Source organism: Canis aureus, chromosome 15, assembly GCF_053574225.1.
Source record: "Canis aureus isolate CA01 chromosome 15, VMU_Caureus_v.1.0, whole genome shotgun sequence".
NCBI classification, from domain to species: Eukaryota; Metazoa; Chordata; class Mammalia; order Carnivora; family Canidae; genus Canis; species Canis aureus.
The window spans coordinates 63,354,096-63,379,932 of NC_135625.1; the positions used below are offsets into that span (position 1 = coordinate 63,354,096).

Genomic DNA, 25,837 nt, shown 5'->3' on the forward strand with positions numbered 1-25,837 from the left:
TAGAGAGGATGGGTTTGGGTGGCTTTTGGGAGATTATGCCTCAAGTAACTTTAGAATATGAAGACCATGGAGAATCTATGCAGAAGAGAACAGTAAATCAGACCCCTGTTATTCCATCTTGCCCAGAAACCAAGAATCATTTTATGATCAGGAAAACTGAATTAAAATCACCTTTCTTATTTTTCCTGTTTTTATTCACGGCTTAGCTTTATTGTTTTCATGCATTCTTTGTCTTCCAACAAAAAGACAGAACTGAGTGATCTGAGATTAGGGGACAGAGACCTTTCTCATCAACGACAGATGTGTTTGCGTTCTAACTTATCCATCAGGGTTCTGTTTTGTTTTGTTTTTCATTTTGTTGTTGAGTCAATGAGTCCATGAGATCTAACTATTTTTTGTGGATCAAGATACAGTTTCTCTAAACGATAGGTGATATTTGGGGGGAAAAATTCTACATCTGATGCCCAACTGAGCTTCCTTTCACCTCATAGTATCACCTACTTTGTAGGCTCTGGCATGATTACAGAAACCCTGAGGGAAATGCCTTCAACACAGAAAAACAGAACATCTGAGCAGTTTGAGTTAAGGGACTCTGCTATTCTATCCATAACTGAGACAAAAAGAGAATGTAATCCTTGCTTAAGAAAGAGAACTGAGACAAGCTGGAAAAAGTCTTGAGGGAGGAAAAATCTTTAAACTAAAAATAATTCGATTTTAAATCCCATGTTGAACAAGTGAAAAGACGAGGAAAAGGCAAGAGTCTTGAGCACGGAGGTTATGCGAATGAATACTTTATAAGCTTTACTGATCAAAAAGGTAACTCCTCATTTCAACCTACTGGCAGAATTGAGAATACTGGAATTCAAAAAGAAATCTTTTCAAGATATTTGGACTTGACTAAAATATAAAACAGTTTTCCCATTACCGTTCTCTGTTAGGGCAAATCGATTCACTTGAACATAGCCTCATATTCCTTGAAGTTTTGATGTCCATTTATTGGACAAGTGGTCCTCATCTTCGAAGCCAAAAGGAACAAATAGCAATTGATCTCTCCTTTTGTTAGGAGAGTCTACACTGTGGAAGAGGCATACGTGAATGTTACATTTATCTTCTTTTTGAAGCAATGATGCACTTTAGAAGCATCATTAGTAATTAACTAAATCCAGTAGAGTGCTTGGTATATAGTGACATTCAGAGGCTTCTCCAATGAATCAAAATGTGAATGAATGCTAGTAAAACACAAGTTCATTTCTATGAGCTGATTATTATTTCCTTCATCAAGAAATCTTATCTTTTTATTTAGGACCATAAAAAAATTTTTGTTAGGTTACATAAAGTCCAATGTAATATCCTGGGGACTTTATTAGACACCTCATCATATTTAGATTTTATTTAAAATTGTATTGCATTGAAAATAATTGTTTTAATTTGGGGGAAAATTATGTATAGGACTGGTGATAATCTTTCCCTAAATCTCAATTACTGTAATGCAGATCTATTTTAATTTTGATATATAAAATGAATTTCTAATTTTGATACACAAAATGTTTTTTTTTAATTTTCTGATAACTTATTATTGTCTAAACTTTTTTCAATCTCAGTAATCTCCTTATTGCTTTAATTTTTCAATATTTCAATGAGTTTTGCTGGAAATCTCGGTTTGATTTATGACTCCTAAATCTCATTATATTTACTCTCTAAGCACTTCAGAGCATCTTGGTGGACAATTTACTTAGGGAGCTATGCTAAACGTAGGAAGAGGGGAAAAAACCCACATTTGTTTGTTTACTTTCTTGTACAGCATTTTACATATACTATCTCATTTCAGTATTTAAATGTTCCTATGCAATATTATCATCTTTATTTTATGGATGAGGAAATTGATGTGTAGAAGTTAAATAACTTAGCCCACAATATATAAAGTGGCAGAGTCCTTATTCAAACCCTGGTGTCCTTGAATCCAAAACCTATTTTTTTAAAAAATCACTTTGCTCTACTGTCTCATTATATGGCCAAAGATGCTTTCATGTGGGCACTAAAGTATACTGTCTTGCCCCACCTCCTTAAGGAGTAAGTATACTCCTTACACCTCCATGTAAGGTTATGATTTTACTCAAGTTTCTTAAGGCTCTGATAAGACTATCCATGTGCACCCAGGTGAACGTTTCATTCAAAAGGGTTTAATAAAAAGGCATTTCTTTAATAAACAATATGAGGCACATCCTCGTATTATGTGGCACATCCTGAGCCTTACATGGTGAAAGATTAATGATGAGATAGATACAGTACTAGCTCTCAAACGATTTCTATTCTATTTTGGTTAAGTTAGGTAAGTCAGTTCAAGAAGATATTATGGATTATAGCAAACAATTTTGGGAGGTTTTTCCTGCTTAAAATGTTGCCCAATTTTCTGAAAAATTTTCTTTATCCACAGGGTTTGGGTCCTGACACTCATGTTATAACTTTGTTGCTTAGCTACTAGTGGTTGATCCTGGGGTCCACCTGATTCTAGCTGGGTCAATCTCTTTCAGTATGACATTGAGCTCTGAATGCTACTAAATCTCTGTATGTGTTTAGACTGTAAAATTAACCACTAAAACTGTGTGGCAGTCACAATACAGTATGTAGACAGAGGGAAAAAAGATAAGACTGGTTTGTAGAGCTAGAAAATAATAAAACAGAAATGAAAAAAAAAAACAAGATGAGAAAGAGACTTCAACATCTTTCTTTTTAGCTCAACTTCTATTTTGAGGATGGCTACATTCATGTCTTTTCTATTTTTATAATTACTCCTTAAATTTTTCTGTAGCTGTTTTCATACATTGCAACCCCAAAAGCCTCAAATAATACATACTATGATTAACAGCCTGGCCTGGATATAGAAGGCAGTGAAGGCTGGGAGATGGGCAAGATTCCTTAATTCTAGCTGAGTTCTGAACAATGGGTAGTGTTTATCAGCTGGATAGACTGGGAAGTTGGGAAGAGAATTCTAAAGACAATTGGATAGAAAAGCAAGAACCCAGAACTTGATGTAATGATTTAGTGACTGAACTCTCTGCCTGCTAATCCTTAACATCCTCAACCTGAATTATTATGTTCTTGGGTATGTAGACAGCGCATAGAAAAAATGGCTTTAAAAGAATAAAAAGCTCCAGTCATTCATTACATAGAAGTGCTGGCCTGAACCTGAATGATGGGTTCTGGTAAGGCACAAAATCCAGGAAATAAATCAAATGGCCATAGTGAGTTGAAAGGTGAGTGCATTTTATATACACGAGAGGCGAAAAAAACCCCACATAGGTGTTTTCCATTCTTGTCCTCTGTTGATCTAAGCAACAACCTAGATCCTAGAATGTCCAAGACATTCTCATTCCAGTGATTTCCAGATTTTCTTTGGTCAATACCTGGCTCAGTTACTAAATGGAAGAATATGATTGATCTTTCTGGATTCTATAAGATTTTTTAAAGCTGAGATATATAGAAACAGCCAGAGAAGATCAACAAGATTCTTGTCTCTAACATATTTTACTATATTTCACAGAGTATTATGTGTCAAAGTTTACTTTCTACTTCTCTCCTGCTTCACATTCATTTCTGAAGTGAGGAGCGCCTTGGAATAAATATGCAACATTTTGTAGTAGAATAAATGTAGTTGATTTATGCTGTGAAAGGCTGTCAATAATAATTTAATGTCTCATAGATAGATATTCTACTCTTAAGAATCTGAATATCTGATTCTATCCAGTGATTCACTGAATAGATTCAGCAGCAGAGTCCCTCACATAACTCCTCCAAATGCAGCCTTGAGTCCTGGGGTCAAGGGGAAATAGTAGAAAAGACTCAAGGAACATGAAAGGAGAGAAGAGAAATGATTTGAGGGAAGTAAACAACACGTAGGCAGCAGAGGTGCATCTGTATGGGCTAAAGAAGATACCTGCACATTCTCATTACTCTGTGCTCTCATGATTATCTAATAGCAAAGCTGTTTGTTCTTCTGGTAATGAGTTGCCCTGCAGGTCCTTCCAGACATTAGCAACTGAAAAGAGAATAGACTCTCTTCTTCCATGATACAATCTCCTTCCTGTCTCTGTCTTTCATCTTGTGATTAACCCTGTCCTTTTGGAATGTTCACATTCTGGTGGAGCTAATGGCAAGCAAATAGGTAGGTATCAATTGACATAAGTTCAATTTAAATTGAAACTGCCATTAAGAATGGCTAAGGAGTCTCTCAGTGTTATTGCCACTTTAAAACTATGCAGTGGCAACCTGTGAAATGTTTACCAGTGTGATAGTAGTTCATTTTAATTTGCATTTCTTTAATGTCCTGAGTTTTAACATCTTTTCAAATGTTTACAGGCCATTTCTGTTATTCTTTGTATTTGCCTTTTATATCAGTTACCTTTTCATATTCTTTATAAGATTTTCTATCACATTTTTTTCCTTATTGGTTTGTCAGGTTTTATTTTTTTTTTAATGTCTTAAGAAATATATTTTTATTTTTTATTTTATTTTATTTTTTAATCTCTTTTTGATTTATTTATGATAGTCACACACAGAGAGAGAGAGGCAGAGATACAGGCAGAGGGAGAAGCAGGCTCCATGCACCGGGAGCCCGACGTGGGATTCGATCCCGGGTCTCCAGGATCGCGCCCTGGGCCAAAGGCAGACGCTAAACCGCTGCGCCACCCAGGGATCCCAAGAAATATATTTTTAATCTGTCATTTTGTTATAAATATTTTTTTCTCCTGGATTGTTTTGTCTTTTGACTTATTATGAATATACACCCTGGAATAAATCTAGTAAGATTAATATAAGAAGGTGGTAAGCTAGCTGAATAAAAAATAGCCTTACAAAATTCATTAGGTTTTATCTGTACTGGAAATAATTCGTTTGTATGGAAAATGAAAAAAAAAAAATCAAACAATAACAAAATTGTAAAATACTTTGGAATAAACTTAGATTGCTTTGTAGCTCTATACAAAAAATATCTATACATTGTATTAAGAAATATAAAATGATCTGAACAATGCTCAACTCATGCTATGTTCCAGAATGTAAAAAAATTATTTTGTATCCCCAAATATATGCATTTAACAAAGTGCCACTTCATGTGTTTTTATTTTTGAGACAGAATACCAAATCTAAAATTCTAATGGACAAATAAATATTGGAGAATAGCTCCCAAAGTTACGAAAGAATCACATAGTGAAAGAGTTCTTGGGTTATCAGATACTGAAACTATCTACAGAATCAGAGTAATAAAGAAGTATGATAATAGAAAAGCAATAGCTAAATAAAGTAGTAGAAAAAACAAAATCCAGAAATATATCTAGTATATACAGACATGTAATATGTGACAAATGTGTTACTTTAATTCAGTAATTGAAGAGGGTGACTTATTTCATAAGTGGTGCTGACAAAGATGGCTCTTCATGTGGAAGAACAGAAGCATAGACTCCTACCTCACAGTATGCAGAAAATAGAATGTAGCATGGATAATAATGTTAAAATGAAACAAAAAGTCTAGAAGAAAACATAGACACTGAAAAATTGTGGAGTGAAGGATACTGTTTAAAGCAAGAATGCAATTCTGGAATCTTTATTTAATTTTTATTTTTTAAAGATTTTACTTATTTATTCATGAGAGATACAGAAAGAGAGAGAGAGAGAGAGAGAGAGGCAGAGACACAGGCAGAGGGAGAAGCAGGCTCCATGCAGGGAGCCTGACATAGGACTCGATCCCTGGTCTCCAGGATCACGCCCTGGTCTGAAGGCAGGCGCTAAACCGCTGAGCCACCCAGGGATCTCATGGAATCTTTAAAACAAGAGGCAAATTTGACTGCACAATGATTAAAATTTGTGTAAATCCAAAGAAAGTATGTTAAATGAAAAGCAATAGTGTGGGGGAACCATGTCCAGTATTTATGTCAGATTAAGGTTAAGATGCAGAATTTAAAAAATATATATTTATTTACTTATTGAGAGACAGGGTAGGGACAAGAGAGGGAGAGAATCCTCAAGCAGAACTCCCTGCAGAACACAGAGCCCAATGGAGGGCTCAATCCCAGGACACTGGGATCATGATCTGAGTTGAAATCAAGAGTTGGATGTTCAATTACTGAGCCACCCAGGTGCCCCAATATGCAAAAGCTATGTACTGACAAGAAAAAGAGAAATAAGTAATACAAAAGAGGCAAAGTATATAAATAGGCAACTCAGCCAAGAGGAAATCCAAGTGCCAGTAAATTAGTGAAAAGATGTTTATCCTCCATTTTAGCAGTAATATGCAATTAGAAAATACAAATTCTACTTTTTGCCCATTAGATTATCAAAAAATAGGATGTGATGAAAATTCATGCCGTCAAAAAGGTGGGCAACAGGCACTCTCATGTCACTGGTAGTTGGAGTCTCTCAGGTAATAACAATAAAAATTAGTAATTAAAAAATACATGTACCCTTTGAAATAGCAATCCCATTTTTTGGTGACCATTTCTTATAGAAATAAAGACACTGATTTTAAATGCTAATTAGTAGATAATTGCAATTTTATTCTGTAAAAGGATATAAGAATATTACCTTACAATAAAATTTATTGAATTATTTTTGTGGTGACAAAAACCCAAGAAACATTAACATTAACTCATACAGAAATGGTTTAGAAATTGCTCAGCAGGTTTGAGAATCAATTGGAATAAACCAGGGTTTTTTTTTTTTTTTTTTTTCTTTTCTTTTTTCTTTTTTTTCTTTATTTTTTAGAAGACCATTCTAACTGATCAATGTCCAGGAAAAACAAAAACAATTTTTTCCAGTTTTACTGAGATACAATTGACATTTACCAATTGTTTGTTATTTTGAATGTCATTGGTAAATTATATGTGATATCACATAGTTATCACAAAATGAGTTTGATCTATATGTATTGACCTCAAGGGATGCCCATGTTTCTGAGTGGGAAAACTAACAGAGAAATGACTATTTTATGATCTTGTGTTTACAACAGAAGATTAAGAAAAAATTAGATATAATTCCTAGATGGGATCTAGGAAAAGACAGGGTGAAGAAAGGAAAAACGCTTTAGCCAAATGGAAAAAATGGCACAATGCTAGGAAGAAGTTCTACCTATGATATTACTTCTTATGTGCATATTGACAAGAGTAGAAGGCATAAAATGAACACATGGAGAAAGCACACTGGCATGTTTAAAGCTGTGAACTCTTCTGTACTTTGAAAACTCCAGGTTAACTTGATTTTACCCAATATTTCTCAAACTTATTTCACCGTAGCTTTTTTTTAAAAAATCAAATAACATTTAATATCCAGTTGAAGGGCACACTGTGAAAATGCTGCTCTGAAAAGTGGTGATTATGTGATGATACGTCCCCTCTATGCCCACATTCCAATGTGAATCCCCTAGTAGGCATCTGTTAATATTTCTTAGCTTATAAACTTGCAGTTACCTTTCAGCTTCATAATGACTCCCAACCCTAAAACAGGCCATGCAATAGTTGTTTCAAGCAACAGCAGTGCAGACTTGGGGTAAAGGGCACAGCCTGGGTTACTTAACCTTCTCTAAGTTTCAGTTTCTTCATCTGTACAATAGGAATGATAATCCCTTGGTTTTGTTGTAAGGACTCAATAATGGAGCACATGTAATTCTCCTGACACAAAGGAAGTGGTCAGAAAGTAACAGCAATTACTGTTGAGACCTATGTTTCCCGTCTCCCTGGTTGTATTTTCAACAACTTCTTGGATAAGGAATCAGAGAAAGCCATCATCAATACTCCCCCAGCTACGTTCTCCACAACCAGTTTTATTGGCCAGACATTACATGAAAGAGAATACACTAAGTAGCTGGGTTGGATATCTCACTGTGATGGGATCATTAGCAGTATTTATTTTATTGATCACCCTGTGGCAAAGACTGCAGTTTGCTCCCTAGTATCTGTTATCCCTGTCTCCTTAGTAAAATAATTCCAGTTTTATTCTGGATGGCAATGTACCCAGCTAGATGACCACACTGCCCTACTTCTCCTGCAGCATCGTAGCCTTATAGCAATGTGGAACTCTTGGGACTTCCTTGAGGACACCTAAAAAGAACTGGTTCATCTGGGAGAAATCTCTATTTTGCTTTCCCCTCCTTACTGGGTAACAGAAATGCTTATGCAAACACTGGAACTCCAACAATACTATAGGATGAGATAATCTTATAAATAAAAGCCACCTGCTAGGATAGTATAACAGGTTCACAAACCCTATGCCCTTTTTTTTTCTTTACAATGGAGCTGCCATATCAGCTCTGTTATGCCCATTTCTGGATGTCTCTTATACAAAGGAGAAATAATCTGTAGTATCTAGGCTGTTCTTATTTTGGGGTTCTTGTTATATGCGGCCATAACTAATGTAGCTGATATATTACCACTTCCTGAAGTCCTGAAGTTTAAAGGCTGTTCAGGAACAAGGAAGAGGTTTAAAAAATTATACTGAAATGTGTTAAATATTTTCTGAGAAGAGCAATACAAAATTAAAAATTATGATATCAACCACAATAATTCATGGCACAATTTTGGCAAAACTGTTGGCTATGCCAGAGCAGGGTCTGGATCAATTTTGCCACAAAGTGTTCTAGAAATGTTCAATTGAGGTCAAGGCTTTCAAGCCAGCTGCAATGGTAATACAACAGAGGGTAGCAAACAGACAACCATGTAGGCTGCAAGGGCTGGTGTCCTAATGTTTCCTGAAGCTCCAGGAACTCAAGGCTCAGGAGGAAAAGTAAAAAGGATACGAGACAGTAAGTGAAAAAGATACAAGTAAGAAAGTGAAGGCTTATAGGGGTGAACCAGCTTAAACCTAGGATCAGACTGATTTACTTCCAGCAGCACCCAGGACAGCGACAAGGAATATATGGAAACTTGGATCCTAGAAAGCAATAAAGGTAACTTTTATTAAGCTAATTGGTTACCATTACCCATCAGAACCTCTGGTATGAGGTTAAGAACACAGATCCCTGGGCTCCAAGCCAGATCTATTTAATTAGAATCTCTGAGAATATATTCTATGAATTTTAAAGTTTTCCAGAAGACTCTGCTGTACAACCAGGCAGAGAATCACTTAGTTCATGTACAGTTTGTCCCTCTTTAATTCTCTTGTTTAAGCCTACAAAAACCACATGAGGCTAATTTGTTTTCTCCATTTTGGAGATTAAAAAAATAGAGCCCAAAGGAATTAATGTAACATCTCGAATAATCCAGAAAAATGTAGCATTGCTTATGGGTTATTTGCTTCTAGAATCCTTTGCAAGCAGAGTAGGTTATACACAGGTTAATTTATCTGGGCTTATATCAATTTATTAGGTTTTTAGGGGTGAGAGAATCTTGAGTTTGTTGTGGAAATTCAAGTGTAAAAATGCAGTTTTACCAACTTTAGCATTTTTCCAATGGTTTTCAGGTTCTGATGAGGGTTATGAAGAAAGAGCATGAAGTAACAAAATTATAGAAGGAGGATCCATTGTTGCATCGTATTTGTTATTGGGAATTTAAATTATGAAGCAAAGAAATCTCATTTTAATAGAGAGACTGCACTGTCTTACCACTTGCAATCTGGTAAAAAAGAAAGAGTTGCTTATTGGTCAATGTTGATTTTAAAAATACTAAGTGTGGGTTTATCTTTGATCACATACAAATGTGCCAGAGAAAATAAGGCCAATATCATGCAACCTCCAAATGGGCCTATGAGAATAATTACACTTACAAAATATATAATGGATAGCTGTAACTAAGGATGGACAGTGTTGAGAAAGAGTTCAGCCGGACAGGTTCAGTTCTCATAAACTCCACTGAGGCAATTATAAATAGTTTTCCATTTCCTGTAAGGGGTATAGTGCCCAAGTGTGTCAGTTTTGTTCATCAGAGAGATCTGCTCCAACACATCAGTAATAAAACCTCTCTTGATCTGAAGACTAATATTTCAATTGCCTGAAAGTTTCAACTCCTACTGAGTTATATTTTAACAATTTTTATAGTCTCTTTAGTAATCTACTGATACATATGTACTTTGCTCACCATGAAGAACAGGCTATGAGTGAAGCTGTAGATCTGTCTCTGCTATTTCTGAGAGCCTGGAACGGCTGTCACCATTCAGCATGACGCCCAACACAAACACCTAGTCTTCCCAAATCCGAGTCATTTCATTTGCAAAGTCAAACATGAGATCAAAGATAAACCCACACTTAGCGTTTTTAAAATCAACATTGACCAGTAAGCAATCCTTAGAGCATTATGGACTAAGAGGGGGAAAAAAATCTATTGAGATGAAAGTTTCTATAATGAGAAATTCATATATGCAGAATTCTCCTGTGTATACTGTATACTCACAGTGAGAGTATATAGCAGGATGATATAAAACTATAAACTGATATGAACTCAAGATACAAAACACATTCATGTAAATACATGTTTATGCAGCAAAACAAACTAGAAACCACTAGAGTGAGAAAGATGTAACACATTTAAAAAAAACTTTTTTGTCATTATATAATTAATTCCATATCTTCTTTTATTTCTTGACATACATATTTCTATTTATTGCTGGTAGTTTTAGAGAAAGTTGCCTCTGGTATTTTAATTGACTGTAAATAATGAATATGAATATAGTCTTTGAATATGAATTGAATTATTATTTTCCATTCATAATGCAAGATTCTTAACTCATTCTCTTTATTTCATGCAATATTCTTCAAGTCGGAGTCTTCAAAGAAAACTTCACATGAACCAGAATATATTTTCTAATTTATTTGGCCAAATTAAAATATATGACATAATTTTACACCTAATGTTAGATGATATTCTTCTACACAGTTTTCAGAGAGACTATATGGTATTTGGTAAATATCAGAAGTCACTGTAAGTTTTACTGCAATGAAAATCAATGGGAAAAGTCTTGTATTTTTCCAAATTTATTGATATATAATTGACATATACCATTTGGAAGTTTAAGATGTACAACATGCTGATTTGATCGTTGTATATATTGCAAAATGATTGCCACTAGAAAATTAGTTAACAGATTCATCGTCTCACAAATTACCTTCTTTTGATGGTCAGAATACTTAAGATCTATTTTCTTAATAATTTTCAAGTATACAACATAGTGTTGTTAACTATAGTCATCATTCTGTATACTAGATTCCTAGAACTTATGAATCTTAGAATTGGAAGTTTATAATCTTTGACCAATACCATTTCCCTTGCCCCCCAGCCCCTGGCAAGCACCAGTCTACTATCTGTTTCTCTGAGTTTGGCTTTTTTAAGATTCTGCATGTAAAGGAGATCATACAATATTTGTCTTTTCTTTGATTTATTTCACTTAGCATAATGCCCTTAGATTCATCCACATTGTTGCAAATGGCAGGATTTCCTTTCTATTTTTGGCTGAATAATAAGGCTGATCTATTCTATATCTATATAGAGATATAAAATCACATTGTCCTTATTTCTTTATCTATTTATTGTTGATGTACACTTAGGTTTCCATGTCTTGGCTATTATGAATAATAATGGCAATGAACATGGGTGCAGACAACTCTTGGAGACAGTGATTTCATTTTCTTATATATTTCTGGATATATACCCAGAAATGGGATTGCTGGATCATATGGAAGTTCCATTTTTAACTTTTTGAAGAACTTCAATACTGGTTTTCTCAATGGCTATACCTATTTGCATTCCCATCAATGCTGCACAAAGGTTCCATAACATCACCAGTACTTGTTTTCTCTTGCCTTTTGATAACAGACATTCTAACAGGTGTGAGATGTCATCTCATTGGGGTTGTAATTTGCATTTTCCTGATGTTCAGTGATGTTGAGCTCCTTTTCATGTACCTGTTGGCCATTTATGTCTTCTCTAGAGAAATGTCTATTCAGATCCATTGCCTGTTTTTTAATTATTTGTTTCTCTGCTATTGAGTTGATGAGTTCTTCCATATTTTGGATATTATCACTTATCAGATATATGGTTTGCAAATATTTTCTCTATACTGTGTTGCCTTTTTGTTTTGTTTGTATTGCTGCACCGAAGCCTTCTAGTTTGATGTGGTTCCACTTGATTTTTCCTTTTGCTGCTTATGTTTTTGTTTTCATATTCAAAAAATCACTGCCAAGACCAAAGTTGGGAAGCTCTTCCCTGTGTTTTCTTCTAAAGTTTTATAGTTTCAGGTCTTACATTTAAGAACTTGATCTACCACAAACTAATTTTTCTGACTGGTGTTAAGATAGGGGTCCAATTTCATTCTTTTGCATATAATATATCCTGTTCTCTCAACACCATTTATTGAAGAAACTACCCTTTCCCCATTGAGTATTCTTGGATTTCTAGTCAAATATTAGTTGACTGTATATGTGTAGGTTTATTTCTGGGCTCTCAATTCTGTTCCATTAGTCTATGTTTGCCGATATCTGTTTTCATCTATGTCTTTTTTTTTTTTTGCCAATACCATACTATTTTGATTATAATAGTTTTGTAATATAATTTGAAACCAGGAGGTGTGATACCTCCCGCTTTGTTCTTTCTCAGGATTGCTTTGGCTATTAGGGGACTTTGTTGTTACACATAATTCATAGAATTATTTTTTTTTCTATTTCTGTGAAATATGTTATTGAAATTTTGATAGAGATTCCACTGACTCTATAAATAGCTTTGGGCAGTATGGACATTGGATATATGATTATTAATTCATCTCCTGTTTATAGCTCTTAAAGTTTTATTTAACTTTTCATTATATATATATACATATATATAATTTTTATATTATAAGCAATGATAGAACTCTTTCAGTTTGCTTGTCTTTCCCACTTGACAGTTGAAACACTCTGTTTTTTATATATCCACTTTTATATAAATCTTTACATATATTTTTTTTTGAGAGAGAGAGAGAGAGAGAGAGAAAGAGAGAGAAGGGAGAGAGAAAAGGGGGAAGAGGTGGAGGCAGAAGGGGAGAGAGAAACCCAAGCAGGCTCCATGCCCAGCACAGAGCCCAACAAAGGGCTCAGTCTCACGACCCTGAGATCATGACTTGAGCTGAAATCAAGAATTAGATGTTTAACCAACAAAGTCACCTAGGTACCCCAACTCACTTTTATATTCTTAAAAAGTTAAGCTGCACTTAGTATATATTAGGACCTCAACTTATATAGGTTTAATAAATAAATGAATGAATGAATTCATTACTCTCATGTTGAGCATATTTAACTGATAAACTCTGTTGAGCATATTTAACTGAATGCTTAGTGAGATAGAGATAGATCTAATGAAAGATATAGAGTGAAAGAAATTGTACTCTATGAAACACTGATTTGAGTATGAAGAGCATATAAATAACAGAAATCTGTTCACAGTACCATTAAGTATGAGAATATTTCTTGGCTATACATGCACACAAAACCTCCTGAAAATGGGAAGTACTTGAGCAATTTAGTAAATACATATGTGATTTGCCTGGGTATGTCTATATTGAAAGTGGAAGTAAGTAGGATACTACCAGTTTAATCTTAGGAACAGAATGATTTACCATGGCTTGCAAAAGCAAGCTCAAGAATATGCATTTTGCATTAGCATAGTTTATGTTCACCTTGATGATATAATTTTAAGGCCTTGGTAATACTCCCCTCATAGAAATATCCCTCCAAGAGCTTATCACTGATGCCCAACATTCCACTGTTGTCAGATAATCCCTTTAGGTTACTAAATTACCTTTGAAATGTGTATACTCTTGAGAAATTATTTTAATAACTACAAGACATTTCAAGTGAGAGACATAATGATGACAGCTATGGAGGATACAGGAGAGAAGAAGAAAAGTAATTTGTGTCTGAGAATGAGGAATCAATGGCAGTACTATCTGTCACCAGATTCCATAGGCCAGAAGAGACCATGGGTCTATGTGCTACCTTAATAAATGCGACCCTTGGTGCTCACCTTTAGTATTAATGATTCATCGATTGCAAAAGAGAAGTACATGCTGATCCCTCACAGATCCCTAGCTCCAGTTCCAACCTCTCTCCCAAACCGTATGTGCCTTTTGATGCTCTTCAGGATACCTCTATTGGGATGAGGTACAGATAGGTCAGACTCAAACTTCCTTCGACAAACTTTGAATTTCAAATATCTATTACAACGGACCTTACAATGCTTTTTATGTAACATTTGCTTAATACATATTTATTGAATGAATGAATATAGGACTTTTGTTTAAATTAACCAGCTTGGACCAGAGGTTATTTTTGGATGACATGTGAACCTGCTAAATCATAGATTGCCAAATCCAGAGAAGATTTCAGCAATCATCTAATTCAGCCCCCGCCTTTCACTTGTGAAGAAACTGTGCACTTGGAGGCAAGTAAATTTCATCAGGTGGCAGACATGGGAATAGAATGTGGATCTTTTGACTCTAAATCACAAGTACACAGTCATTTGGATCATTCATTGCCTAATTAGTTTCTGGTTTAATCCTTCCTTCATACCCAAAAGCATTATTCAGCTTCACAGCTAATTTATATCAATATCAACTTAGGTTATTAATCCCTTTGCTGATTTTAGATTCAATTTACATCATGAAGTCTCATTTTTTACACTATTTCCCTTTTCAGAAAAAGCACACTGAAATTATTCAAAATGTCCCTTAGTTAACGATACAATTTTTGAATCTCCCCAGAAAATATGCTCAATTTAAATGGTACCAATTTCATCTCAATGCACAGAAGTCCTTGTCACTTTGTAAAATATCTTGTGCAGTGGGAATCACTTTTTAAAAAGGTCAAAAATCTTTAGGGTTTAGTGAATCAATACCATCTATTGAGGGATGAACTAGTGCTTGCCTATTCATGACAGAAGATGGACACATTATTAAAAGCAATATAAGATGTCTCTAGGAGAGTGGTGACACATTTTAATTTCATGTAGAACTGGATACAAGCTTGCTACACTTGAACAGATAAAGAGATAAAATGTAAGCCTAAGAATTTTGGAGAACAGGAAGCCTGAGGCCAATGGCAAGAGAGGATAAGTGTTATAAAAGAAAGCTGATTAAAAACTCACTTTGTGGGATCTCTGGGTGGCGCAGCGGTTTGGCGCCTGCCTTTGGCCCAGGGCGCGATCCTGGAGACCCGGGATCGAATCCCACGTCGGGCTCCCGGTGCATGGAGCCCGCTTCTCCCTCTGCCTGTGTCTCTGCCTCTCTCTCTCTCTCTGTGACTATCATAAATAAATAAATAAAATCTTTAAAAAAAAAAAAAAAAGAAATATTTAAAAACTCACTTTGTAACCTGCGATCACTTCTTCTCTTGAAGCAATCAAATGTTCCAAGCATATGCTGGTGCCATGCTCTGTGAACACTGAGGTAGGTCATTGGTGAACTGTGAAAAACATATTGATGAAATATATAAGTAGAAGTATAAATGATTTAAATCTAATTCCTGTCTAACTCTGAACGAATCTAAGAAAGTTTAGCTTATGGCAGCTTGTCACAAGAGGGTATGTTTAAGTTATTTTTTATTAAAAATAAAACATGAAATTTAATAAAAACATGTTGGAAGTAAAATGTTTGTTTTTACTTTTTTAGTCTATTGTACCCATGGATTATTATTTTAAAACTCTTAAAAAAACTCCACCTTCCTTTTTAATTCTTCCCATGGTTATAAACAGTAGTATTTTCCCCAGAGCTAAATTCATGCTTCCATATTCCAACCTAAACCTTAATATTATTAGACAGGTAGGAAATAGAACAATACTTAAAGGTCACTGTCAAAATTTAGGGGTAAGTATTCCTTTATTGTTTACAGTTTGAGGTGCATGGCCTCTCAGATCACGTTTTCTGAATGTCAACTTTGTGCACAAGAATTACACTTTGAAGGACATAGGCTGTCTCCTTTTGGGAAAAGAATGGAACTGCATCTGTGCCACACAAATAGTATATTAGAATAATAGGCTAAAATTGAATTCAATGAACTTAACTGTAATTATTTTAATGTTCAAATTCCCCCCAGCTTTTAGAATCCTAGAAGTCATGGGCTGATAAGACCTCTATGGTTTTCTGCTTTTCTGTAATTTTCCAGCTCCAATGTCCAACTTCTGCTTGGGACACCTTTAGTGATGGGTGGTAATGACTTCTCAAACAGACCCATCCTTCTTCAGACAATCTGCATTTTAGAACTCTCTGCCTTGATTTTTTAAAAAATTACTGACCAGTGTTGTCTAATTGGCATGATGGTAAATCTCTGAGACACATCAGAAGCCTTTTTTTTTTTTTTTTTTTTTTTTTTAATTCTGTGAGACCAAGCTGAGATATAACAAAAAGAAAAACTTGGACTTCCTGGAGGATAGGATATATAGTCAACATGATAAAGTATAAATCATGCTAAATGAAGCTAACAGATCTGACCAAACATAGATCCTCCTTCCCCTCCAAATACATAAACAGTCTGGTCATCAGAATACAATTTACACACAAATATCTGGTCTAGTCAATCCAAGGACATCCCCAAGAGACCAAGGAGTCTTGAAGCTTCCCAAGGTCTCTCAATCTCTCCTCCTGAAACAGAAACCTCCACCTCTTCATTATCTCACAGGAAAGCTATTTAGATGTTGACTAGCAGCCCCATGGAGCTCTCTCATTTCAACCCATGAAATCTCCTTGTTTGAATTTTCTTTTGGTAGGTACAGTCATTTCTTTGCTGTTGAGAAGAATGGAATGATGCATGTTAGCATATGTCCAACCATCACCCTACTTTTAGGATTAACCTCTTCTTTAGGTTACTGTCTCCCTCATGTTGCCCATTCTATTTGTCCCCTTCTCCACCTCTGGATAGTAGAGAAGAAGTTCACAGCTTTGGCCCAGCAGGAAGCGAGCAGGTGATTAGCAAGTAGGGCAGGATTGCAGAGCCATGGGTTCCAGAGGCTCAGTAGGAACCTATAGGGCACAAGAGGGGCAGAGGGTTGTGGGGGCCGCAGAGGGAATTGGGGTATGAGGCTTCTACAGTGCTGGTGCTCTTAGAGGGGCTCAGGTTCCCATGGAAAGGCCACACCATGTGGAGGCTGCAAGGTGGATGGATGGACAAAGAAGCACTCTGTATCAGTGTCTCTGGCAGAACCAGGCTGATACCCTCACACCCACACAGAGACCCCAAAGAAGAGTGTCCCTCCTGCATCCTCAGATGCTGTGTTCACTCTGAAAGAGAAGTGCTCAAAGGGCTAACAATAACAGTATCATAGAGCAGATAGGGAAGGATGCATTTCAAATTGAGAGCTACTGATTTGATGACTGGCAAGGAAGATGAGGTGCAAAGGGATTCAAATTGACCTTCTTGCCCTGCAGGGTGCCCTTTGTGGAATCCGAACTTCCTGCTGGAGGCCTTATCTCCCACTGAACTTAGGAGGTCAGCACGAGGCCAGAATTGGACAGAATGTGAGCAAGATTATAAGCAATTGGAGAGTTAGAAAACGTAATATGAGGAAATATGAGACATTTTACTCTGTTTGAATAGATCTTCCTCAAAGAACTGTGCATTTGTTTGATTTTTTGGAACAACATCAACAAATCTTTAATGATAGTGGATAGGTCCATGACAGTTCTGGTTGTAATACATCCAATTCTAGGTTTAAATCTGACTGTAGATTAATCTGTGAATCAACTATAAGTAATAGTGTTACTATGAGAAAATAAGCTTTATGTTTAAAAATCATCAATTTGTGAATAGAATATAGTCCGTTTTTAGCCTGGGGAATGCCTTTCATATCAACTAAATATATGGTTGATATGATTCAAGTGTAAATCAAAGCTACCAGAATACAATAACAATGCAGTAAATACCAAGTTGTTATTCATTAAAATTTGATTTGGGGGAATATCACACATTGTTTTCCAGTAGTGAGGTTCAAACAATAACATAATTGTGATGATTGATAGGGGCACCATTAAAACTTCAGAATGACTTTTCTTCATGGAATAAAGGTTCTAAACTTCTCCATAAAATGTTGTTGTTATTCTGAGCAACTGCTGCCACCTTTTAACAGTCTCTAGCCCAGAACAATAAAAGAAAACAATATTTCAAGAAGTAATAAAACTATATGACAAGTAATAAAGAAAAAAATGCAAAATTCTAAGGTGCTGTATTACTGAATACAGACATTCAAGTTTAAAGCATTAAAAAAAATGCCGTTTCAATAGGTTGAAGCCAAAAAGAAGCACAAATTTAGAAATTAAGACTCAAGCTAAATTCCAAACTCAATATAGAAATTATGGTACATGGATCCTCAAACTGTATAAATGAATTGCACTGTGGTGATGTAGAACATGATGTAGTGAGATAAAACTCATTTGTTGCTACCTGGAATCTGGGAGTTTTACTGCCTCACTTCATCTCTAGACACAACAGGACAGAAGGTGCCCACAACTGATGGTGTACTTCAAAGCAATTTCTAATGTATAAATTTCAGGTATCTAAGTTTTGATTATTAAAAGATATTGGTTTCTTTGTTCTTTTTATTTAAATAAAAAAAAGATTTATTTGAGAGAGAGAGAGAGAGAGAGAGAGAGCATGCATGAGTGGAGGGAGGGGCAAAGGGAGAGCAGGAAAGAGAAGCAGACCCCTACTGAGTGTGGAGCCCAACATGGGGCTTGATCTTGCCACCCTAAGATAATGACCTGAATCAGAAGTTAGAGTTGGATGCTTAATTGCCTGAGCCACCCAGGTGCCCCTATTAATTCTTTTTAAATTTTTCTCTAAAAATTTATTTTGAAATTATTTTTCTTAAAATATTTATTTACTTAGAGAGAGAGAGACAGAGAGAGAAAGAGAGAGAGAGAACATGAGAGAGCATGAGCAAGGAGAGGGGCAAAGGAAGAAGCCAGCTTTCTGCTGAGCAGGGAGGCCAAGGTGGATGTGGGGCTCGATCCCAGGACCCTGGAATCCTGACCTGACCTGAAGGCAGATGCTTTACTGACTGAGACACCAAGTGCCCCTGAAATTCTTTTATATTCATAGGAAATTGGAAAGATAGTACAGAGTGTTTCTGGTACCCTTCACCCAGTTTCCCCCAATGGTTCTATCTGACATAGTTATTACAATATCAAAACCATGAAATTGAAATTGGTCCATTGTATGTATAGTTTTGTATCATTTTATCACATTTGTAACTTTGTGTAGCCACCACTGCAGTCAAGATATAAAACTACTCCATTACCACAAAGATCTCTCTCTTGCTACTCTGTAGAGTCATACCTGCCTCCTCCTCCCTGCCAATCATGAACTGCTTTTCATCTCTATGATTTTGTCATTTGGGGAATGTTATATAAATGGAATCATACAGTGGATGACCTTTGAGTGTGGCTTTTTTCCCTCATAATCATGTCCTTGAGATGTACCTAAGTTATGTGTATCAATAGTTTGCTTATTTTTAGTGCTGAGTATTACTTATTCTCACAATGGCTTTTGACTGATTTAGATTTTGGTTCTTGGCATGATCTCTCTTGCTCTAATGAGGTGTGGGAAGATTTATCCAGGTATCACTAGCAATTCAGCGGACTACAACAGCCAGAAGAAACAAAATACTAGGAGAAATGAAGATGTATTTCAAAATCTTCCAGGTTTGGAAGGCAAAAGTTGTTGAAGGCTAAAAAGTCATAGGTAAATATTTAAAATATTGCTTTGAAATTTAGAATTCAAGAAGTGTTAGAAGGAATATTCTATATGATATTTATATAAAGAACAGGGTTGGATTAAACTGTTTTTTATAACAAAGGTTAGTGAGAAGGATATTTCCCTTAGAAATTACGTATCAAACCAATTCAACGTCACTTGTATTCCTTCTTAGGACACATTTAAATATTTGCACTTTAAAGGAAAACATTTCTTTTCATAAATAATATGAACAGAAACATCAGTGGATAAACTTTGAATCTCTTTCAAAATATGCAATTTATAGTTGAGACCTTAGGAATGATACTGAGAATGATACTACCCAGTGGCAGTATATCCTAACTGCATACTTCAAACTTGTGGGCCTTGTGAATTGGGGTAGGAGAGGGTGGAAGCTTCTACAGATCTAAACCTGTAAACCCTGAGGTTCAGAGGTGGCATAAACTTCACACTAGCTAGTTGTGGTCGCTAGGTTGTTCCTATCTGTGATTAGGCAAAGGATGTTGAACACATAGGGTTACTTTCTTTTTTTTTTTTAATATTTTATTTATTTATTCATGAGAGACACAGAGAGAGGAGAGACATAGGCAGAGGAGAAGCAGGCTCCCTGCAGGAAGCAGGGAGCCTGCTGCAGGGAGTCTGATGCAGGATTTGATCCCGGGACCTTGGGATCACAACCCGAGCCAAAGACAGACGCTCAACCACTGAGCCACTCAGATGTCCCAACATCACTGATCTTCTAATAAAATGCTTGTCTCCTCCCCTCATAATAAAGATTATTTATTTATTTGAGAGAGAGAGAAAGAGAGAGAGAGAGAGAGAGAGCACAAGCAGAGGGAGGAACAGAAAGAAGAAGGGCAAGCAGACTCCATGCTGAGAACAGAGCCCAAGACGAGGCTCAAACTCAAGACCCTGTGATCATGACCTGAGCAGATCAAGAGTCGTTTGCTCAACCAACTGAGCCACCTAGGTGCCTCTGCTCATCTCACAATAAAATTCATGCTTTGAGTCTTAGCCCATGTATTATTGAGTCCATTCTTACTTTCTTACTCTTAAATTAAAACAGACAACTTAGACCTGCCAGATAGCTGAGGAAAACCTCTTTTATTAAAGAGAGAGGGAGAGATTAAACAGATGAAGAAGGGAAAAAGGAAACTTGGAGGAAACAGAGGAAATGATTAGAAATACACACAAAGAGGAGATGATTTAAAAAACATCATGACTATCCTGAAAGAACTAAAGGAGCTATTATAACCATGAAACAAGAACAGATGAAACTAAAAATGCTGACATAGGAAACAAAGACCTCAAAATTAAAAAATAAGACAGCAGAAAAAAATAACTCAACAGTAGACACTGGAAAATAAAATTAATTTCCCAGAAAACAGAGCTAAGAAATGGAAAATAGGAGAAATAATAAATAAGTTAGAGAACTACAGCAGATACATTATATAAATAATAGAAGTTTCAGAAAGAAAACAGAAAATGAAGGGAAAAAATTATCAGGCAATGATTTTTTTTTTCAGGCAATGATTTAAAGAATTTTTCCTGATCTGATATACATGAGTTATTAAGCAAATAGGCCCAATGAGTGTCTAGAAAAATGGGCAAAATTTCACCTTCACCAAGGAAAATTATCTAGACATACCAGAACCCTTGGGGGGGGGGGGGTGGTGGGAAACCCAACTAGACACTAAAAGCTGGAGAACAAAATTCTAAAGGAAAATGATTTCCAATCTTATAATTCTATACTCAGGCAAGTTATCAATGGAGTATGAAAAAAAAGTAGGTATTGCTAGATATGTAAGTTCTCAAAAATTTACTACTAGTGCATCCTATCTTGGGAGATACTGGAAAATATCCTTTATCAAAATAAGAAAGTAACTCAGGAATGAGGAAGGTATAAAATAAAAAACAATAAAAAAACTCATTGAGAGGAGAGAAAAGGGAATCTTTAGGAGGGGATGGAGGTTTAGTAAACAACTGGTCCATATGGGAACACCTCAGATGACTCCAGAGGATATTTCTTAAAGAAGATGAAATTGATAGACTACCTTATATATTTGTTATTTACTAAGGAGAGATACAGGATTGCCTGAATATTTAAGGTTAAATTGATAATTACCTAGAAAATTAGACAAGTATGCAATTATTAACCCAGGAAAAACAAAGAGGTGTACAGTGAGGTTGAGTAATCATAGTTTATTGTGCAACTCAGCTGGGAATAGTGTTTACATAGTCCTATCAACGTATATGTTGACTATTGATTTATATTATGATTAAACTATAACAAGAGTACATGGAGATGAGGGACAGGCAAGTACAGAGTGGTGGGAGAGAAAATAAAGATTCATCCTCATCCTCTGGAATGGGTATCCTTTTGAAAACACTAAAGCTAAATAGTCAAGAATTAGTAAGCATGCTATTTAATAATATCAAAGTAATTTTTTTAAAATGTCAGCTTGGAAAGAATTGAATGTGGCTACCTAAGGAGAGGAGGGAATGGGACAAAGGAGAATTGGTCAGGGAAGTTATTTTATATAACAATAGTACAGAAATATTTAAGTTTAAAACATAGGCATATAATTTTGATAAAAATAAAAACTTTAAACAAAATTTAGAATTGGGCTCATCTGAGGAATACTCATGTCCAAATTCTGCATGTAATTCTAGGTTTACTGACCTACAGGCCTGATAAGGCCCAGTCTGCTGTTTATCAAGGAAAACAGTGGCATGCATTTTAGGCAGACTATATAATAAAATGATTAAAATGATGAGTCTACAATTTTGGCAGAAGTAAGTACTGAGTGACTCTTTTAAAACTTACATAGACTATCCTTTGCATCCATGTAGCTGGAACCATGCCAACAGTGTGGATAAAAAGAAATGACCAGCCAATAATTAAAGCCCATGGTTCAAAGAACTCCTTGATCAGTTCTTGGGTAAGAACATCTTCCCCAGGCATTTGTTTCTCTTTCTGTTTTTTTCCAATTAGGCTTTTAAATGAAATTTTTTAAAATCAGAAAGCATTGTAAGAACTCAGAAAACAACTTGCTTCCATATAATTGAAAGAATATGCATCTGTCTCAGTTGAGGAGAAACTATGCATGTATCATAAAATCTTCTCTCTGGAATGTGACAATTTCTTGGTAAATCATAAGTTGCAATTTCCTTTGAAGTTAATCGTTTAGGAAATAAGATGCTTTTCCGTGATTTCTTGTACTGTCTTAAATTAGTAACTGAATATAACTAGGAATTCTTTCAGGTCATTAAGAAACATTTAAATAAATTTTGCTTTTAGAGGAAAATAAAGTCAATAAGTTGGTCAGAAGCATTAGGCCAAAGGGGTAGACTGAGTCCATGTTTAGGTCACTTTGTATATCCTTCTATGCCTAGCCAGTTACTTCAAAGGGAATGAAGTGGAAGGATACAAATGATCAGTACAAACATATCAGTGCTCTCCATGGACTAGGGATGTTCTATTAGAATGTGTGTTCCTATGGAAAAGAAAATAACACTCAGGTCATTGTTATGGCCTTAAATGGGGGTTCTGTTACTTCAGCAAAATTCTGTGCTTATGTATAAACTGCTATTTTATAGTACTGGCCCACTGAAATCTCTGCAAAGCTATTTTTTTTTTTTGCATTCTATTAAAGCTTAAATTTGTTTATATATAGAGTCCATGTCAAACATTGAGGGCTTTTAAAACTTTATTGATTTATTAATTTTTTTAGTGGGGAGAGGGGCAGAGGAAGAGAGAGAACCCGAAGCATGCTACATGCCCGGCACAGATCTCAATGTAGGACTCAGTCTCAGAACCTGGGGATCATGACCTGAGACAAAATCAAGAGTCGGATGCTTAACCAACCAAGTCACCCATGTGTCCTGAGGGCTTTTAAAAATCAGATTTATTTCTTGCATTAGAAATGGTCTTAAAAAACCAAAGGGTTGACTATTAATACTTGAGCCTGGTAGTCTTTCCACATGGGAAATTACCAACAGGGTTTCTTCTTAAGAGGCAACATATTAATTGCAGATTACTGCCCCCTTCCCCCACCATAGATTCCTGATCTGTGGGTATGTTTCTCATACCACAGATTTTCCTCAGTGGTATGAGGGGAAAGTCTGCCCTTACTATGGCTTATTGGAAACAACAGTGGAATTAGAATCAAGCGGGCTTGCTGTGTGATCCTGGCCAAAACACATAAGCCTCTCTGGGTTTTTAAGAAAATGAAAAGCCACAGACTGAAAAATATATTTTCAAAATAGGTACTTAACATATCATTTGTGTTAAACATTTAAAACTCTTATACCTCAATAATAAGAATATAAAAAAAAAACAAAATCTGCAAAAGATTTGAATGTCACTTCACCAAAAGAAGATATTCAAATGACCAAGAAACACATGGAAAAATGTTCATTGACATTCGTCATTATATGGAAATTCAAGTTAACTCCATGATAAGACAAAAAAACTACATAGTAGGGTTCACCAGAAGGGATATAAAGTGCAAAAACCCACAAATAATTTGATTTTCATCTAGGACTTTATAGATTTAGGTTTTCTTTCTGAAATTATATTCTCCCCAGAAGAATATTCAGTGCTCCTTTAGGAAGAACATTTCTATCCATCGCGATACAGAATTTTCCTAAAGAGAACCGAAAAATTGATCTAAAGCAAAAATGTTTCTTCTCTTTAGGGTCTGGTATGTTTTTTATCCTGGGATTTTCCCAATATAGTTCCCCACATAAATAAACACCCATCTCTCAGAATCTGGATCAAATTTTCCTTGGAATCTTCACCTTAACCCTTCCAATGAGTGAAGGGGGTCAGTGTATTCCAACACTTGGAGGACCCTTGGATGGTGTTCTGAGAAGGGAACTGTCACAATCCAGAAAATTGATTGAGTGTGCAAGTGTAACTAGAATTTTTCTCTGGTTCACTGCTATATTATTAATCATAAGGTCTATAACTGGCAGCAGGTCTATAACCACCTGATTTCTTCAGGATTCAGGCCAGGGGCAGTGAATGGAGGGTCCTGCCCTAGCTTTGAATTTGCAAAACCTTCAGGCTCATGGTACATGTGTATAATATGTGCAAAGGTTATAAATGTCAAAATGTGTCTCTCTCTACATAAGATGAGAGACCCTCCCTTATGAAGGGAAGCCTACCTGGGAAGAACAAAATCTTTTAAGGATTAACCTATAGGTTAAATTGAGTGTTTCAAGTTTGTTTTTGAACGTTCCTCATTAGAGGTGTGAGGTCTAGATCTGTTTGGAAATGCCGGAGAAGTAAGCCTAAGGACAACTCCAGAAATAAACCTGCACCCTCCTCTATTTTTTGATAATTCAGACTCATTACACAATTTACACAGAAGGGGACCAAGGTTCTCACCAAATGTTATAAAAGGGTATAGAAAAGAATAAGAGAAGAGGTGCAATTGGGAAAATATATTTTAAAAATTGTAAGAACATAAAATGTTGAGAAGAAATGTTAAACAGATGGGAGTATGTTACTAACTCTTAATTCCCATAAACATAGGAGAGCTGAGCTCTAATATGAAAGTTAAACATTAAAGCTAAAATTTAAAACTTCAGTTAAAATAGATTCAATTCGAAATAAATGCTAAGACCAAATCCTAAAAACATTAGTATAGAAGCAGTAAAAAATTTAAGCACAATGATAAAAAGCAATGGCATGGAAACCTTAAACTGTTATTCTAGATGGATTTGAGGAGAAGGAAGAGTTAAGAGCAAAAATATGAAAGTAAGAAAAAAAACTTAAAGGAGAAAAATGATTGTGAGAATATTTAAGATGAAGTAGAGAATAAATCACTTGGGCATATCGCCACCAGAATTATTCTTCAAGCTGGAATAATTTGACAAGGATTTATAAAATGGTGAACCTCTTAAAAATTCCAGAACAGCAATTATAGAAAGATGGTGTGAGCCACTGGATTGCAAATGGCAGGTCAGAGGTGTCATGTGCCCCAACCCAGTGTGCGCAGATGGGGCAGAGGGAGGCAGGTGGAGGAGCCACACGGAGGACAGAGGGAGCATCCAGAGTCCTGATGGAAAGCCTGACTTCATGATAACTCTGGATTGATTTTATATTCTGGTGGGCCATGGAAAACAGATTGTAGTGCAAAT

The 25,837-nt window shown here is 35.7% G+C and overlaps 1 long non-coding RNA gene across 1 annotated transcript in view; it reads right to left on the bottom strand.

Moving 5' to 3' along the window:
- Nucleotides 1-23,153, bottom strand: part of LOC144285039 (uncharacterized) — a 101,500-nt gene extending 78,347 nt beyond the window's left edge. The window contains exons 1-2 of the long non-coding RNA XR_013353431.1: nucleotides 22,515-23,153; nucleotides 15,309-15,406 (exon numbers count right to left, since the gene is read on the bottom strand). This is a non-coding gene — a long non-coding RNA (uncharacterized LOC144285039). The remainder of the gene's footprint in view (nucleotides 1-15,308; nucleotides 15,407-22,514) is intronic.
- Nucleotides 23,154-25,837: the final 2,684 nt, after the last annotated feature.